Source organism: Poeciliopsis prolifica, unplaced genomic scaffold (genome assembly GCF_027474105.1).
Source record: "Poeciliopsis prolifica strain line A6 unplaced genomic scaffold, Auburn_PproV2 SCAFFOLD036, whole genome shotgun sequence".
NCBI lineage: Eukaryota > Metazoa > Chordata > Actinopteri > Cyprinodontiformes > Poeciliidae > Poeciliopsis > Poeciliopsis prolifica.
In genome coordinates this window covers 1042738-1058901 of record NW_026562411.1, presented here as the reverse complement: position 1 = coordinate 1058901, position 16164 = coordinate 1042738, and the positions used below count along the sequence as shown (strand labels likewise).

The 16164-nt window shown below is 50.7% G+C and overlaps 1 pseudogene; it reads left to right on the top strand.

Moving 5' to 3' along the window:
- The first annotated feature begins 263 nt into the window (after window positions 1-263).
- Window positions 264-15612, top strand: LOC129374498 (germinal-center associated nuclear protein-like; annotated as a pseudogene).
- Window positions 15613-16164: the final 552 nt, after the last annotated feature.

The following is a 16164-nucleotide window of genomic DNA, read 5'->3' as shown; positions in this document are numbered from 1 at the left end:
CCAGATCTCACAGACTTCCTGTTACAGAGTTGGAACTGTTGGTCAATATTTTAAAGTTTTGTTTTTATTATTTCAAATGAGGTTATACGAATCAGAAGCAAACAGGTTAAACACTGTTTCTATTTGATTTAGATTCTCAGTTTACATGTTGAATAAAAATAACAACCATTTTTGATAGAAAGCACTCACTTAGCACATTGTGGGTCAATCAAAATATATCTGTTTTATTCTTTGCCGTTTCAGCTCGAGAGTCGCGGAACTGAATATAGGGTTAATCGGGGACTAAAAACGTCGTCGGACCGGAGCCGGAAGTGTGAAGTTATTTGAGCGGATCCTGAACGAAAATACAATAAACCCGAGTAAAATTATGGATAGTTTTTATTTGAAGCTTGTATATATTGGGCACGTGTGAAATTCAAGACTTTGTTTTGTATTTCTGATAGCGGTAGAAGCGAGAGAAATGAACATTTGGGGCATTTTTAAAGCTGATTTTTGTGGGAGTTAGCCGATGCTAACAGCAGAGCTACAAACTGTTGCTCAGATCGAACCAGTTGGATCCGGTTACACCCCATAAAGTTGCTTATCTGCGCCATGAATCCGTTTGGAAGTCCGCAGGGAGGGGCTTTCCAGGCCCCCAGCAGCTCATGAAGCCCGGTCTGTTCCAGGGGTTCGGGCAGCAGAATTCCAGCGGATCTCAGGGACAAATTTTTCTCCAACCTCCTGCCTTCGGACAGCAGTCTGCAGCGCTTCAGCCTGCAGTGCAGAGTGGCTCCATTTTCGGACAACGATCTGTGATGAACCAGCCTGCCCCCAAGGTGGCTCCATCTTCGGGCAGCCATCTATTGTCAGTCAGCCCGGAGGTCAGGGTGGTTACATCTTCGGACAGGCATCCAATCAGCCTGCAGCTCAGAGTGGTCCATCTTCGGACAGCCATCTAATCAGTTTCCAACTCAAGGTAATTCCATCTTTGGACAACAATCAAACCAGTCTCCAGCTCAAAGTAATTCCATCTTCGGACAGCCATCAAATCAGCCAACGGCGGAAAGTGGTTCCATCTTCGGACAATCACCTGCAGTGAATAAGCCATCCGATCAGAGTGGATCCGTTTTCGGACAGCATCCCGTTGTTAAACAGCCTTCAGGGCTGATTGGTTCCATCTTCGGACAGGCGTCTGTCGTTAATCATCCGGCGCTCAGAGTGGTTCCATATTCGGACAGCCGCAAGCAACAAATCAGCCCGCAGCTCAGGTTGGTTCAGTTTTCGGACAGCAGTCTGTTAATCAACCTGGAGTTCAGAGTGGTTCCATTTTCGGACAGCCATCCACGGTTAATCAGCCTGCTACTCAGAGTGGTTCCATTTTCGGACAGTCATCTACGGCTAATCAGCCTGTTACTCAGAGTGGTTCCATTTTCGGACAGGTACCTGCCCAGGCCCAGCTTCCCTTGAGCAAGGCTCCAGCCTTTGGGCAGCCTCCTGTGAATACCAGCAGCTCAGCTGCGGCTTTCGGACTCAACCAGAGCTCCGTGTTTGGACAGAGCCCCTCCTTCATCCAGCCCTCTGCGTTCGGTCAGCATTCAGGTTTGGGAAAGGCCCCTCCTGCTTTCGGGAACCTCTCAAACCGTCGGGCCCCACCGGCTCCAACCCCTCGTTTGTGCAGCCGGCCTCCAGCGTGTTCAGCGCCCCTCAGAATGTGAACCAGAACCGGGGTTTTGGACCTCCAGAGTTCAGCTTCAAGCCTCCCAACGAGGCCGTGTTCAAACCCATCTACAGCGGCAGCCCAGAGCCGCCCAGCAGCCGGGGCCCGGCCCCCTCCGGCCCCTCTGCTGGCTTCTCCTCGCTGGCCGGAGCCAAGCCTCTGGTCTTCAGCTGCTTCACCAGCCGGCAGCTCCCCATTCTGGCCCCCACCCGCCATCAGGCGGTGGCAGCGGCGGCCCTCGGTTCTCCTTCACCAACCCGCCGGGCCCAGCGGGCCCCGGCTCCACGGCGGAGCCGACCACCCCGTCCTCCTTCGGCTTCACCTCCACCTCCCTGGAGACCCAGCCCACGCCGTTCTCCTCGTTCAGCCGCCCCTCCACCTTTGGCGACTCTGAAGCCGAGTTTGGCCCTGAAGATAAGGAGGCCCCGGAGCCCAACGTGTTCGCTCGGCTCAGCAAAGCAGCCAAGAGGAAGGACGACCCGACCGCTGGCGGTCCCGAGAAGCCGGGCGGCGAGGACGACGCCCCCTCGCCGCCGGACGTCGACTCACCCAGACACCCCGCCAAGAGGCCGGTGGTGAGGGCCCGGGGCATCGCAGGGGGCCTGTTTAGCCGGGCGCTGAGCGGCATCCGGAAGGAGCAGAGCAACCCGGTGAGGAGGGAGGCCCTGAAGGAGGCGCCGAGGCCCCCCGCCGCTCTGGGGCCCCCTGCTGTGGGACCCACTGAGAAGCCGGCTCCAGAGGAGCCAGAGGGAGCTCAGGGACACGAACCGCCGGCCAAGACGCTCACAGCGCCGGCGATGAGCAGAGAAACTGCAGAGACACCAGAAGATTCAGGTCAGAATATTAATGTTTAATAAAAATTATGGAACGGATTGATACGCTATAGGACGGATTGATACATGATAGGACGGATCGATACACGGATTGATACTCTATAGGACGGATCGATACGTCTGCCACAATAACTCCAGGGTTTCCCACAGGGCATTATAAGCCTGGCGGGCCACCAGGCTGAGCATTACTGATTTAATTAAATCTTTGTAATATATTTACTTTTCCCAAAACTTCATTATCAGTGATATTTTCAAATTTTCTGTGAACTTCAAACATTTTTTTAGCTCAAAAACACGACAGACTGCTGGATGAATGAATGAGTGAGTGAGTGAGTGAGTGAGTGAGTGAGTGAATGAATGAATGAATGAGTGACTGCCCTTGTGCTGGTGGATGAGCAACAACAATAATAATAATGTTTAGACAATAATCAGGATTTGTTTCAGTCTTTATGTATTTAAATAATTCTGGTTATTTGAAGACAAATCTTTTCTGCTGCTCTGGACTTTATGGGTGATGAAGCTGCTCATCCACCTCCTTTTTTTGCTGCTCCTCTGTTTTCTCTGGCCGAGTTGAAACAAAATGGTGTCTGTCCTCTGCAGGCCCGTCTGACCCTCTGACCTCAGCCTCCGAGGCGTTGACCCCGGTGGGCCGTGGGCCCCGCAGGGACAGCGTGGACAGCCTGAGCGGAGGTCTCCCAGCGATCTGACCACCATCATGGTCAGGAACGTCCCTCCAAGCCTCAACAAGAAGGACGTGATCCAGAAACATTTCTCTCGTTTCGGGAAAGTCTGTAAAACTTTCTGCCGCCCCAACAAGAACCAGGCCGTGGTCCACTTCCACGACCCCGTGAGTCGCTCTCCTCACTTGGTCTGGGGTCAGACGTTTCATCCTGGCATGTCGGTGGAATCGGTTTTTAATTAGGACTGAAACAATTGTTGAAATAATACATCAGTGATTTATTAATTAACTGATTCTAGAAAAGGCCAATTTCTAAATGAACAACAAACTCAGAGCCGTAAGGAAACAGGAAGTAAACCTGCTGATGACCCTCCAGGCTTCAGATCATCAAACTTTCACTAAAGACTTTATGCTTCTAGGAAATAAAATGTTTATTATTTAATTTTCATTTATTTCTAATATTGCAAAAAATAAACTTAAATGATTAAATGAGAAATCTGCAGAATGTTGCAGTTACTTTTCAGATTAATCACCAGAACAATTGATTAATCGATTAGTCGACACAATAATCAATCAGTTTGATAAATCCCAATGCTAATTAATTTGATAAAATAATCGATTAGTCTGATGATAGAAGAATGGTTAGTTGCAGTCCTACTCTTACTGATTTATTGTGATCATTCTTTGTGAGTGAAAGTCTTACTGGTTTTGCTGGGAGCAGTGATGGTTTTCTGACAGGAACAGGAAGCGGCTCGGTGCTGCAGCCTGGTGGTGAAGATGAGCCACTGCAGTTCTGCTCATCTTTTTTTGTCTTTCAGGCTTCGGCTGCTAAAGCGAAGCGGCGAGGGAAGGTTCTGCACCGACACGAACTGCTGCTGCTCTGGCAGAGGAAGAAACACAGTAAGCAGCAGAACTTCAGCATTTAAAGTCCATTTCATTGAATTTTGGTTTATATAGGTTGTTAAAAATCTTGACGTTTATTTATTCAGTCTGATTTACTGAACAAAACTGTTAATTTACCACTTTAACAACTTTTCCACCAAAATATCTGTAAGTTTGATGATTTTAAATCAATTTCATGGATTTAAAAAATGAACTTGATGGTTTGTGTTCAATCGAGGTTGGATTGGTCATTCAGGATCAGATTATTGTTATTTATTTGAATAAAAATGGGTTTATGGAGAGGTTTTTGTCTCCTTCAGGCCCTGGAGACAAAGGCAGCAGAGCGCCGGCCGAACCGGACCGATCCGGAGCACAAAGTCCTGAAGCGGAGGAGCCAGCGCTGGGTTGTTCTCCTCTCAGAACGGCCGGCCCTGATGCCTCCGGCGCCGGGCCACCCGTCTTCAGGCAGAGGTAGGTTCGCCTGAACGGATCAGAACCGGTTCCGTCCGGGTTCGGCTGCAGCTCTCTCTCGCCTCCGCAGCTCTCCGGTGAAGAGGCCGTCTCCGGCCAAGCTGCCGCCGTTTGACTCAGAGCCCCAGAAGGAGAACGTGGCCGAGCGTCTCCGGCCCTCCCTGCCAGACCCCCCCGAGGGACCCCTACCGCTGACAAGTACCGTCTCCTGGAGCAGAGAGACAAAGTCCTGCGTCAGGGTGAGGACGACGTCAAGCTGCCGCAGCTGCAACGCATCTGAAACCTGACAGTCCTGTCCTGCTGTCCCTCAGGACGACCCAAGAGGACAGACCTGGACCTGTCCAAGGTGTTTGTGGGGACGTGTCCCGACATGTGTCCCGAGAAGGAGAGGTACATGAGGGAGACACGGAACCAGCTCAGCGTGTACGAGGTCGTCCCGAACACGGAGGTGGTAAGAACCCGAAAAATTCTGGTACATCATGATGCTGCATCTGATCCAGACGGATCAGAACAGAACCAAACGGATCAGAACTGATCCAAACGGATCAGAACTGATCAGAACAGAACCCAACAGATCAGAACTGATCAGAACAGAACCCAACAGATCAGAACTGATCCAAACGGATCAGAACTGATCAGAACAGAACCAACAGATCAGAACTGATCAGAACAGAACCCAACAGATCAGAACTGATCAGAACTGATCCAGATGGATCAGAACGGATCAGAACAGAACCAAACGGATCAGAAGGATCAGAACGGATCAGAACAGAACCAAACGGATCAGAACTGATCCAAACGGATCTGAACAGAACCAACAGATCTGAACTTATCCAGACGGATCAGAACTGATCTGACCTGACCCGAACTGATCAGAACAAACCCAACAGATCAGAACTGATCCAGACGGATCAGAACTGATCCAGAGGGATCAGAACTGATCCAGAGGGATCAGAACTGATCGACCTGACCCGAACTGATCCAAATGGATCTCAATGGATCCAAATGGTTTCTGATCATCTCTTGAAGATTCAGGACATGTTTCAGTGAAGAACTTTGTCTCTTTCTCTCCGTTTGTTCCCAGTTTGCTGTTTAATTTGATGTAAATGTCTGTTTTTCTATCTGAGTTCATGTTGAAGCCAAACGTCGAGAACTTTTCGTCCAGGAGGTTCTGGTCTGTTCTGTTCCTCCCAGGTGGATCACGCAGCTGCCATCAAGGAGTACAGCCGCTCCTCGGCCGACCAGGAGGAGCCTCTTCCTCACGAGCTGCGGCCCCTCGCCGTGCTCAGCATGACCATGGACTACCTGGTGACCCAGATCATGGACCGGGGTCCGGACAGCCACAGAGACTGGTACGACTTTGTGTGGAACCGAACCCGAGGCATTCGCAAGGTAAGCGCCAGAGCGGCGACGTCCAGCAGATTCCCGCAGGGCGGCGGTTTGACGGTCCCGCTGTGCTCAGGACATCACCCAGCAGCGGCTCTGCTGCCCCCACACCGTGTCGCTGATCGAGAAATGCACCAGGTTCCACGTTCACTGCGCCCACCACCTCTGCGAGCAGCACATGTCGTCCTTCGACGCCAAGATCAACAACGAGAACATGACCAAGTGCCTGCAGAGTCTGAAGGAAATGTACGAGGATCTGGCGACGCAGCAGACGTTCTGCCCCCTGGAGGCCGAGTTCCGCCAGTACAGCGTCCTGCTGAAGCTCAACGACGGCGACATCCTGCGGTCAGTCGCTCCGAAACGTCAGGCTGAAACCTGAGCCTGAAACCAACCGTTACATCTGTAATCCATTACTCTGCTGATTATGACTCATCAGTTATTCTGACAATCAATTTATTATTAGCTAACTGATTATCATTATTACTGTGATGATTATTCTGACGATTCAGATTATTCAAATATTCTGTCAGGTTTTTATTGAAGCACTTCAGTGTTTTTTATGCAATATTTGAAATACATTAAATACATTCAGATAAACAAATCATTAAAACATTTTAAATAAGAAAATAAACATTTTATTGCCTAAATACAATAACAGCGTTACTTTAGTGAACATTTGGGTCAAGAATGGATTCAGAACTGAGAAACCTTTTTCTAACATGAATAGAAAATATTTACAACGATTATTTTTAAAAAAAAATCTTAAATAATAAGTTTATAGTCCACTTCCTGGTTTGATTAAAGCTCTGAGCTGTTCAGCAAATTGCCGGGCCAGAACCGAATTCCTCATGGCATTTTGACGACTTCCTGTCCCTGCAGGGAGGTGCAGCAGTTCCGGGACGAGGTCCGGAAGTCTCCAGAGGTGAAGTTTGCGGTTCAAGCCTTCGCGGCCGTCAGCAGCAACAACTTTGTGCGTTTCTTCAAGCTGGTGAAAGGAGCTTCTTACCTGTCCAGCTGCCTGCTGCACCGATACTTCAACCAGGTAGGAACAAGTGGAAAACTCACTTCCTGTCTGAGTCTCTGACCAGAGGACGTTCAGTCAGTGGTCCGATGTGTCCCGCATGGATTCCACGCCGGTCTGTGGTTCTGTTGCAGGTCCGATCGAAGGCTCTGAAGGCCCTGATCGCGGCTCACACCTTCGGCACGCGATCCACCCCGTTCCCCGTCGACGACGTCGTCCGCATGCTGATGTTCCGCAGCGCGTCTGAAGCAACGGACTTCGTCCAGCAGTTCGGCCTCAACGTCAACGACGGGTGAGGCGGTTCGACCTTCGCCAGGCGGCCGGGTCGGCGGCCGGTCGGCGGCCGGGTCGGCGTCCGGTCGGCGGCCGGGTCGGCCGGTCTCTGGGCGGCGAGACTTTGACGCGGGAACGTTCTGTGCGCTTCTCCTCAGGATGGTGGAACTGAGTCGGATGGTCTTCCAGGAGCCGGAGCTCCCGCTGTCCTTGAAGAGGTCAGAGGTCATCCTGTCCAAGAAGGCGCCGCTGATCGGGGAGGTGGTGAACGGAGGTCCGGTCCCCGACCCGCCACAGCACCGTCCCGTCTGCAGCTTCGACTCCTTCAACAGATTCAGAGGAGACGGGCTGCTGGAGCCCGGCTTCGGATACGTCGTCCCCCGAGGCGCCGGGGCGGCACAGCCTGGTACGTCCTGCTCACTTCCTGCTCACTTCCTGCTCACTTCCTGTCCATTTCCTGGTTCTGATTCTCAGACATGGAAAAGGTTAATCTATCAAACTTTCCCAGGATTTGCTTTTTAATTGAACTTTTTCATTTATCTGTGTAGAAGAGTTTTGGTCCCATCGATTCATTTTCAGCTCATGTTTCTGATGGACTGGATTCGAGGCGCGATGACAATTTAGCTTTTTCGCTTGAAATAAATCAGTTTTTTGGGACAAAACGGGAAAAAAAAAAAAAGAAAATCTCCAAGTTTTTGATGGTTAAATATTTTCTGTCGTTGTTCCATAAATAATCCTGCATTAAATGACAGCTGATGATTTCAGAACGTTTTCTGGTTCCAGCTGACGCCGTCGACGTTTCCTCCCCGCCGCGCGTCGAGCCGCCGCCGCCGACCGTCGTTCTCGACGCTCCAGCTGAGACCGGAGAGCCGTTCCCGCCGGCGGCTCACATCTTCCAGCCGATTGCTGCACCTGAACCCGCCAGACCTCCGTCACCTCCACCCAAACCCCAGCCGCTCTTCAGCGAGGAGGTAGGAGGCGGCCGGCAGACTCTGCCGTCCTCCGTCCTGGTTCTGTGCCGACGTTCTGCTGCGTTGTGTTCCAGGACGTCCTGGTGGCGGCGGAGGCGCTGCTGGAGGAAGTGGTGGAGGCTGAAGTCAGAGCGCTCGCTGATGGAGGCGCCAGCTACGCCAGAGCGGCCCTGCGGTGAGCTGGCGCTCAGCGTTCGGTTCTGCGCGTCGGGCGGACGCTTCCATGACCTGTGATGATGTTCACACAGGGAGAGCGAGGCGCAGCTGGAGGTTCTGGTGCAGGAGGTGTTGGAGCAGATGATGACGGAGGTTTCAGCGTCAGAGATCTGGCTGGAGGAGGAGCGGCTCGCTGAGGAGCGACGCAGACTGGAGGAGGCCAGGTCGGTTCCCACAATGCACTGCGGGCCCCGACCCGATCTCCATTGGGACAGGGGGACCCCGCTCGACGTTTCCGCTCTGTGTCCATGTTTCTGTGTCTGCTCTGCCTCTCAGGCGCCGTCAGGAGCGCCAGGCCTTCCTGGCTCAGTTCAGCGGCTCGCTCTGCTCAGAGGTCATCCAGGAGGTCGTCCATGAAGTCGTCAGGGAAACCGCCGCCGCCGAGATCCAGTAAGACTTCCTGGACCCGTTTGATAAAATGGTGAAAGACAGTTAAAGACTCGTGGTTCAGTTCAGGGTTTAGGACATGTGAAGACCAGCGATGGGACTTTCAGTCCAAGAACAGCAGGAATATTTCCAGGTTTTAATCTGATTGGATCAAAATGTTTTTCTGTTTCTCTGATTCTTCATGGAGTTTTTTTAGAAATGTGGATGCTAACATTAGCGTTAGCTGCTACATGTTTAGCATTAAGATGCCATTTGAATAGCTAAGCTCATATGCTAACTCCTTTTAGTACAACTTAGTTGTTCTTTTTTTACGCTTTTTAACTTTGTTTTCATCCATTTAGATCCTAAAAGACGTAAAATTTTCCGTCTTTGCATCGTAACTGATCAGGTTCCCATCAGAGACGTCAGTCGTTGGATCCGGTGCTAAAATCCTCTTCACTTCTCGGTGGTTGAATCTTTGGGCCGGTTTGTTTTCCAGGGAGGCTTTGGATGAGGAAGCCGAGCGTCTGGCCCGATGCAGCCATCAGATCTGCAGCAGTTTGATCGAGGAGACGTTAGCCGCCGACGTCGCTCAGCTGGCAGAGGACGTTCTAGAGGCTGAGCTGGAACGGATCCATAAGTTCATCAAAAGGTTCAAATGGATCAGAACGTCAGCGTAGAACCTGGATGAGTTTGGGCCTAGTTAAAGTTTTTGTGTGACCCTCCAGGTGGCGTGATGTGGTGGCCGTCCGCCGCCAGCTGAAGCGTCAGATGAGGAGTTTTCCCGCGGCTCCGTGCTGCGTGGATCCCCGCTTCACGCTGCGGGCCCTGGCCCCCAGCGCCCCCCAGAGGCCCTCCATGGCGGACCTGGCCCGGGGCCTGGTGGACCTGGGGAACGCCGGCGTGTTGGCCGTGTCCAGCACCAGGTGGGTCCGTCCGGCCCGGCCGCCGCGCCGCGGAGCGGGGGCGGAGCTGAAACCAGTCTCCTGTGTGTCCAGGTTGCTGCGGATGCGGCGCGGCGCCGTCCACCAGATGAGGGTCCATTCCTTCTACCAGCAGCTGCTGGAGTGAGTCCGGTCCGGTCGCGCCGAGGCTCAGGACCTGAAGCAGAACTCTGACCCGGTTCTGCTGTTTCTCTCAGGGAGACGTGCTGGAAGCCGTTGGATCTGCCGGCGCTGGCCGCGGAAAACGTCCCGAACCCGACGGACCGGATCTTCTGGAAAGCTCTGCTGCTGCTGCCCAGCGAACGGGAGGCCGGCCCAGCAGACCGGTCAGAACCGACCCGACCCCAACTGATCAGCTGGTTGATTCATCTGTCAATCAATTCTCACAATTAATCGGTTATTTGGTGAATTATTCTGATAGTTATTGAGAATAAACATCAGAATAATTGATCGATTTTCTGATAGAATCAATATTCAGACCTGACTGTTATTTTGATGATTAATCAATTCTATCAGTTATTCAACAATTAATGGATTTTTTATCGATTGTTTTGACAGTCACTAAAACTGAATATTCTATTGATTATTCTGACAATCAGTTTTTATGATGATTTATTATTCTGTTCATTATTATGAATATTAATCACGTGTATCGTCTGTATTGACTCCAGTCAATAATTGATCAATTACATAAATTATTTGACAGTTATTACTTGACAGGGTCCAAATATTGTGGCAGACTTTAGAGAAACTCTCTCCAGGCTGCAGGACCTCAGCATAATGCTGCCACCACCGGATTCCACTGCTGGGACTGAGAACATCAAGCAGGAGAAAAATCCACGACCCAAACAGTTTGCTGGTTTTTAAATGGAACTGAAATAAAAGTTCTGAAGGAACCTGTTTGTGTTCAGGGTTCTGTCGGACTGGCTGGAGGTGAAACTCGGCGCCGACTCGGCGTCGGAGGAGCGGAGAGACGGGACGCTGAGGACGCTGTGCGTCTCCAACAGCCTGCAGGACGACGGACACAGAACTCACAAAGTCCACATCACAGTGAAGGTCGGAGTAGAACCGGGTCCAGGTCATCACTTTGTTCCCAGAGTCACTTTTTAAACCTGTAGATTATTTTCAGTTGATTGAATGAAACCCAGTTTTGAGGAGCTGATTGTCGTCGTGTCGGATTCTCTGCTCTGGACCGGACCGACCGGTTCCGCTGAGCTCTCCTCCGTCTCTCCAGGCGTCCAGAGGTCCGCTGACCGACGCCGGTCTGTCCGGAGCGGAGGAGCGCTGCGAGCTGCGCGGCGCCGCGGCCATCGTCATGCTGCTGCCCCTCCTGGAGGCGGAGCAGCAGGACGTCCCTCTGCTCTCCGCCCTGCTGCAGCTCAAGCAGCTGCAGCAGATCAGCAGCTGGAGCTGCCCGCTGCCCCTGGTGGTCCTGGTGCCCTGGCAACGGGGCGCTGCAGACGCCGAGCAGGAGGAAGGTGAGTCCAGACAGAGACCCGCCCATCGCTCCACCTGTTCACCTGAAACGGGATCAATCAGTGATCAATCGATCAGTGATCAATCAGTGATTGATCACACTGATTAATCGATCAGTGATCAATCACTGAACAATCACTGATCAATAAGTGATTGATCAGTGATCGATCACTGATCAATCAGTGATCAGTGATTTTACTAATCAATAAATTAATCGGAGAACGCAGACCAACAATTGGAAAAATAAAAACACTGAGAGCAGCAATAAGCAAAACCTAAAAAACATTCTTTAACTTTTCTTTACAATCCAATTACTGATCAGTTTATCTAAGAAATAATCAATAGATCAATACTGCACTATTGATGTTTTTCACATGTTTTAGCTGCAGATGATAAAATGTTCAATAAAGAATAATCCTCTATTGTAGCAGTAAATATTACTTCCTTAAATGAAATTAATTAGTTATTGATTGAATCTATTATTTTATCTGATTATCAGGATAATCAATTATTCTAATGATTAATTGACTAAATGGAGGCTGTTGTTGCATTTTCAGGCAACTTGAGTTTCAGTTTATTTGAATCTTTAATGTATTTCTAATATTGTGTGGAAAAAGTTTAAACCTGTAGAACTTTCAACTGATAATTAAATCAATGTTGGTTTGGAGGTCTGTTTGGGTTCTGGCCCGGTTCTGTCCCGGCCCGGTCCCGGTCCGGTTCCGTCTGTCCGTCTCACGGTTCTGTTCGGGTCCGGTTCTGTCCCGGCCCGGTCCCGGTCCGGTTCCGTCTGCCCGTCTCACGGTTCCGTCTCTCTCAGCCCTGCAGCTCCAGGCTCTGAAGGAGGAAGAGTTGATCTCTGACTTCCTGCTCGTCTTCATCCCAGACTCCACCGGCCACCTGCAGGGGATCCCAGCAGGTAGGACTAAACGTCCCGGAGCGTTTCGGACCCGGGTCCGGCCGCTGACCCCCTCTCTCTCTGTCTGAGCAGCTGACCCGGGCCGTCCGCTGGCTGCTGGCCCGCCGCCCTCCGACCCCCCCGCCGCTGACCTGCCGGCCGCGCTGGTCCAGCTGGTCGAAGCCGCGCTGAGCCGGGAGTTCTGCCCCAGAGTTTACGCCAACCGGCAGAACCGGGCCGCCGCCCGGCTGCCCCGCCAGGGCCCGGCGCCGGTGGTCCGCTGTACAACGCCGTCCTGACCCACCTGGCGGACAGAGTGTCGTCCCCGGAGCTGAGCTGCCTGTCATGGCCGCCCGGCGAGTTCAGCGAGCCGGAGACCAGAGAGCTGGTCCCTCACCTGGGCTGGAACTCGGCGCCGCAGCTGAGCTGGCTGAGGGACGCGCTGCTCCACCTGCGGCGGCCGGAGTGGGAGGAGCTTCCTGCTGCAGGTGGGAGGGAGGAGTGACTGAGACCATCGATCGGATCGATTGATTATTGACGGGATCTGGATTATACAAACTCTTAATGAAAAATAATCCCAGATTAGCCGTTTGCTGTTTCACACTGGTTTTTTTCTGCAGACGAACAGAAACGCTGCTGCTGTTGATTTAATGTTTTCATTTTACACTTTCAGATGAACACATTAATTTTTTATTTCCATTCTTGTTATAAAATAATATGAAAGAATTATGTGAAAAATCTGCAGAATGTGGCAGTTTTTTAACTCAATCAATCATCAGAATAATTGATGGTTTAATTGCTTGCTAATACAATGGTTAGCTGCAGATGAGCGTGGCTGAGGTCAGAGGTCAGGTTTCACTAACTCTTCCTCATCTTGTCAGACTCCTGGCCAGATCTCTGCTCCTCCATCTTTCGTTACGCTGCTCACATCCCAACGTCACGCCACAGCCAGCCGCTCCTCATGTCCCGGCTGGAGAACCTTCTGGAGCGGGTCCGACTGGCTGCTCCCGGCCCGGCCCAGGGCGGCGTCGGCCCGGCCCAGGGCGGCGTCGGCCCGGCAGAGGGCGGCGTCGGCCCGGGCGGCCGGTCTCTCTGCTGCCTGCAGCCTGATTCCCTGGGACGACGTCGTTCTCATCTTCATCGACCACAAGCTGAAGGACTGGCAGCCGGCCGGACCGCCTGCTGCTCCAGGTACCACCTCCAGAACCTCCAGAACCTCCTGGAGGTTCTGTCTGCTCTGCTTCTAGACACAACACTCCTCTCATCTTCATCACTGATAACCATCAATAACCAACCAGTCATCATCATCTTCATCAATAATCCTGCAGATTTTCTGAGCGTCTTTCAGAGTTAACTGGTTTAACTGGAATATATTTTAATGCTCCCTAACTCTGACCTTTGACCCCACTTCCTCTCTCTTGTTAAACTGACTAGAAATTAATCAGGAAGTTTGATCAGTGATACGTTTGCTGCTTCACATTTCCCAACATAAACTCTAATTGTTGCTCTAATTGTTGCTCTAATTCACATGTGTCAAACTCAAGGCCCGGGGCCAAATCCGGCCCGCCGTAGCTTTTTATATGGCCCTCCACAGACTAGACTAAACACTAAGTGTGATTAAATATTATATTATCAATCATATCAATGCAGTTTTTATCTGTTTACTGCCAATTTATATCAATCAATCCCTCCAGTTTCTTGAGAATTTAGTTGATGTATAATTATAGTTCATGATTTATACAGCAAGTAAATAAACAGTCGCATTTATTATTAGTTCCTGAAGAGACTGAAAAGAAGTTCAATAATATTATGTAATTTTAAGAATTCATTGACATATTAACAGTTTGTGAACAGGCTTTATCAACACATTCTGGCACAACCGGCCCTTTAAGAGCCTTCATGATCTTGATTTGGCCCAAAACAATGAGTTTGACACACCTGCTCTAATCGTTGCTCTCTGCTCCAGACGCGCTGACGGCGGACGGAGAGGTTCTGGTTTTCTTCCCCAGCGGTTCCCTGGACGGGTTCCGGCCTCCGGCTGAGTGGGTTCTGGCCGTGGATCGGACCCACAGGGAGACGCAGCGGGAGGAAGAGGAGGGGTGAGGAAGATGTTTGATCACATCTGGACTCGGTCGTTTGGTTTCTGCAGAACCTGAACATCCATCCAGATGGATTTTATTTTTAACTTACAGATGAATCTTTTCTCACAGTAGGAAATGATTCTGTTCTGCTTTAACTTTGAAGCATCAAAATCTGCTTTTGTTCAACTTATTAAACAAACAGGAAGTTTTTTTGCAAAGGGACCAAAATGCTGAATTTGTCACTGAGCTCAAAACGACTTCAGTTTATTTATAATTTCTGCTTTGATTCCTGACTTTGTTTCATTAAAGTATTAAATGTTTAGGTAGAAAAATTAGGAAAGTAACAAGAAATATGCAGATTGATTTTATTTGGTATTAAAATTAAAGCTGAGCTTTAATCCTGTGTTTGCTGCCAGATGGGCTCCGGCCCCCAGCGCGCTGCCTTCGCCTCCGGCCCTGAGGCAGAAGTTGTTCCAGAGCCGGGTGGAGGCCCCACCGGGCCCCTGGGCCCCACCGGCCCCCGGGCCCCACCGCCTCGCCTGGACTTCACACACACGCCGAGCGCGGAGGAGCTGCTGGCCCACCGGGTTCTGCAGAACCTGGAGGAGGAGAAGGCAGAGAGCAGGAGGTAGTCATGACAACGGCCTGGTTCTGGTTGACTCTTTAGTTTCCAACCTTGTCAGAACCGCGAGACCTTCCAGGCGGTTCTGTTTGGGTTTCCTGGTTCTGATCTGGTCGGATTAGAACCTTTCTTCCTGAATCTCCATGTGGATCGGTTCTGTCGTCACGGTGACGCTCTCTCTGCAGGAGTCTGGAGCAGCTGCAGCGCTGGATGGACGGCGACCCGTTGGACCACCTGGCGACCCCGCTCTTCATCCCGTCCTCCACCCTGCTGTCCTCTCCGTCCACCATGCGGGTTTCTGCGCCTGCAGCAGCAGCTGCAGCATCGCAGGTTCCCTTTTCTTCTTCTCTGGTCACTTTGGACACAACTTTAATATTTCAGTTGTTTTTAAGTTTGTTGTCATTTTGGTTTCCCAGAAACCAGAGACAGAGGAGCGAGTGGACCGAGCGACCCGCCCCGCAGCGACGACCCGCCCCGCAGCGACCCGCTCCGCGGCGCCGCCCGTCCCTCTGGCCCGCAGGCTGCAGGAGCTGCAGCAGCAGATCGTGGCGAGCAGAGAAGAAGAACGGGCCTGCAGGCTGAAGCTGAGCGGCCTGCTGAGCATCGTGGACGACTGAAGATCAGGAAGATGTTGAAGACGGATTATCATCATCAGAACTAAAATCAGGACTTTTATAAATATTTAGTTTTGTAGAATCGGGTTCTTCCTGTATTGGGCTCCGATAATAAATAATGTGTTGAAATCGTTTTATTTCCATTCTGTCCAAATATTAAATAAATATTTTCATGTAAAACCTTCAGTTTGTTTTTGATTCAACCCTTGAGGGGTTCGAGGATCTGATTGGACGGCTCGGCTGTAGCCCCGCCCCCGTACAGCTGAAGGCTGCTGGGAGACGCGGTTTCATCTGCACAGCAGGAGCCGACCGGTGTTCTGGTTCTGGAGAGTCCGGTTCTGCAGACATGACTGAAGGGATGTGAGTATTTAACTTTTTACTCTGGACCAGAACCGGGTCAGTTTAGAACCAGGACTTGAATGTTCTGGACCAGAACCGGGTCTTGTGGTTCCCTCAGGCAGGAAGTAAATTTAGTTTGTTTCTGAAATCTTATGTAAATGATTCAGATTTGACATAAGGCTGAATGCTGTAATTATGTTTTAAAGCCATTAAAATTAAAACTTGACAGGGGAGTTTCCCACAAAATATACTTTTTTTTTTTTTTTTTTACAGAAATCTAAACTATTCGGCCCTGTCAATTATTATGTTTTTTAAATAGTTTTTAGCAGTAAAATTAAATGTCACTCCTCTCAGACAAAACATCTACATTTTCCCTGAAGCCTGGTTGACGGGTTGAAC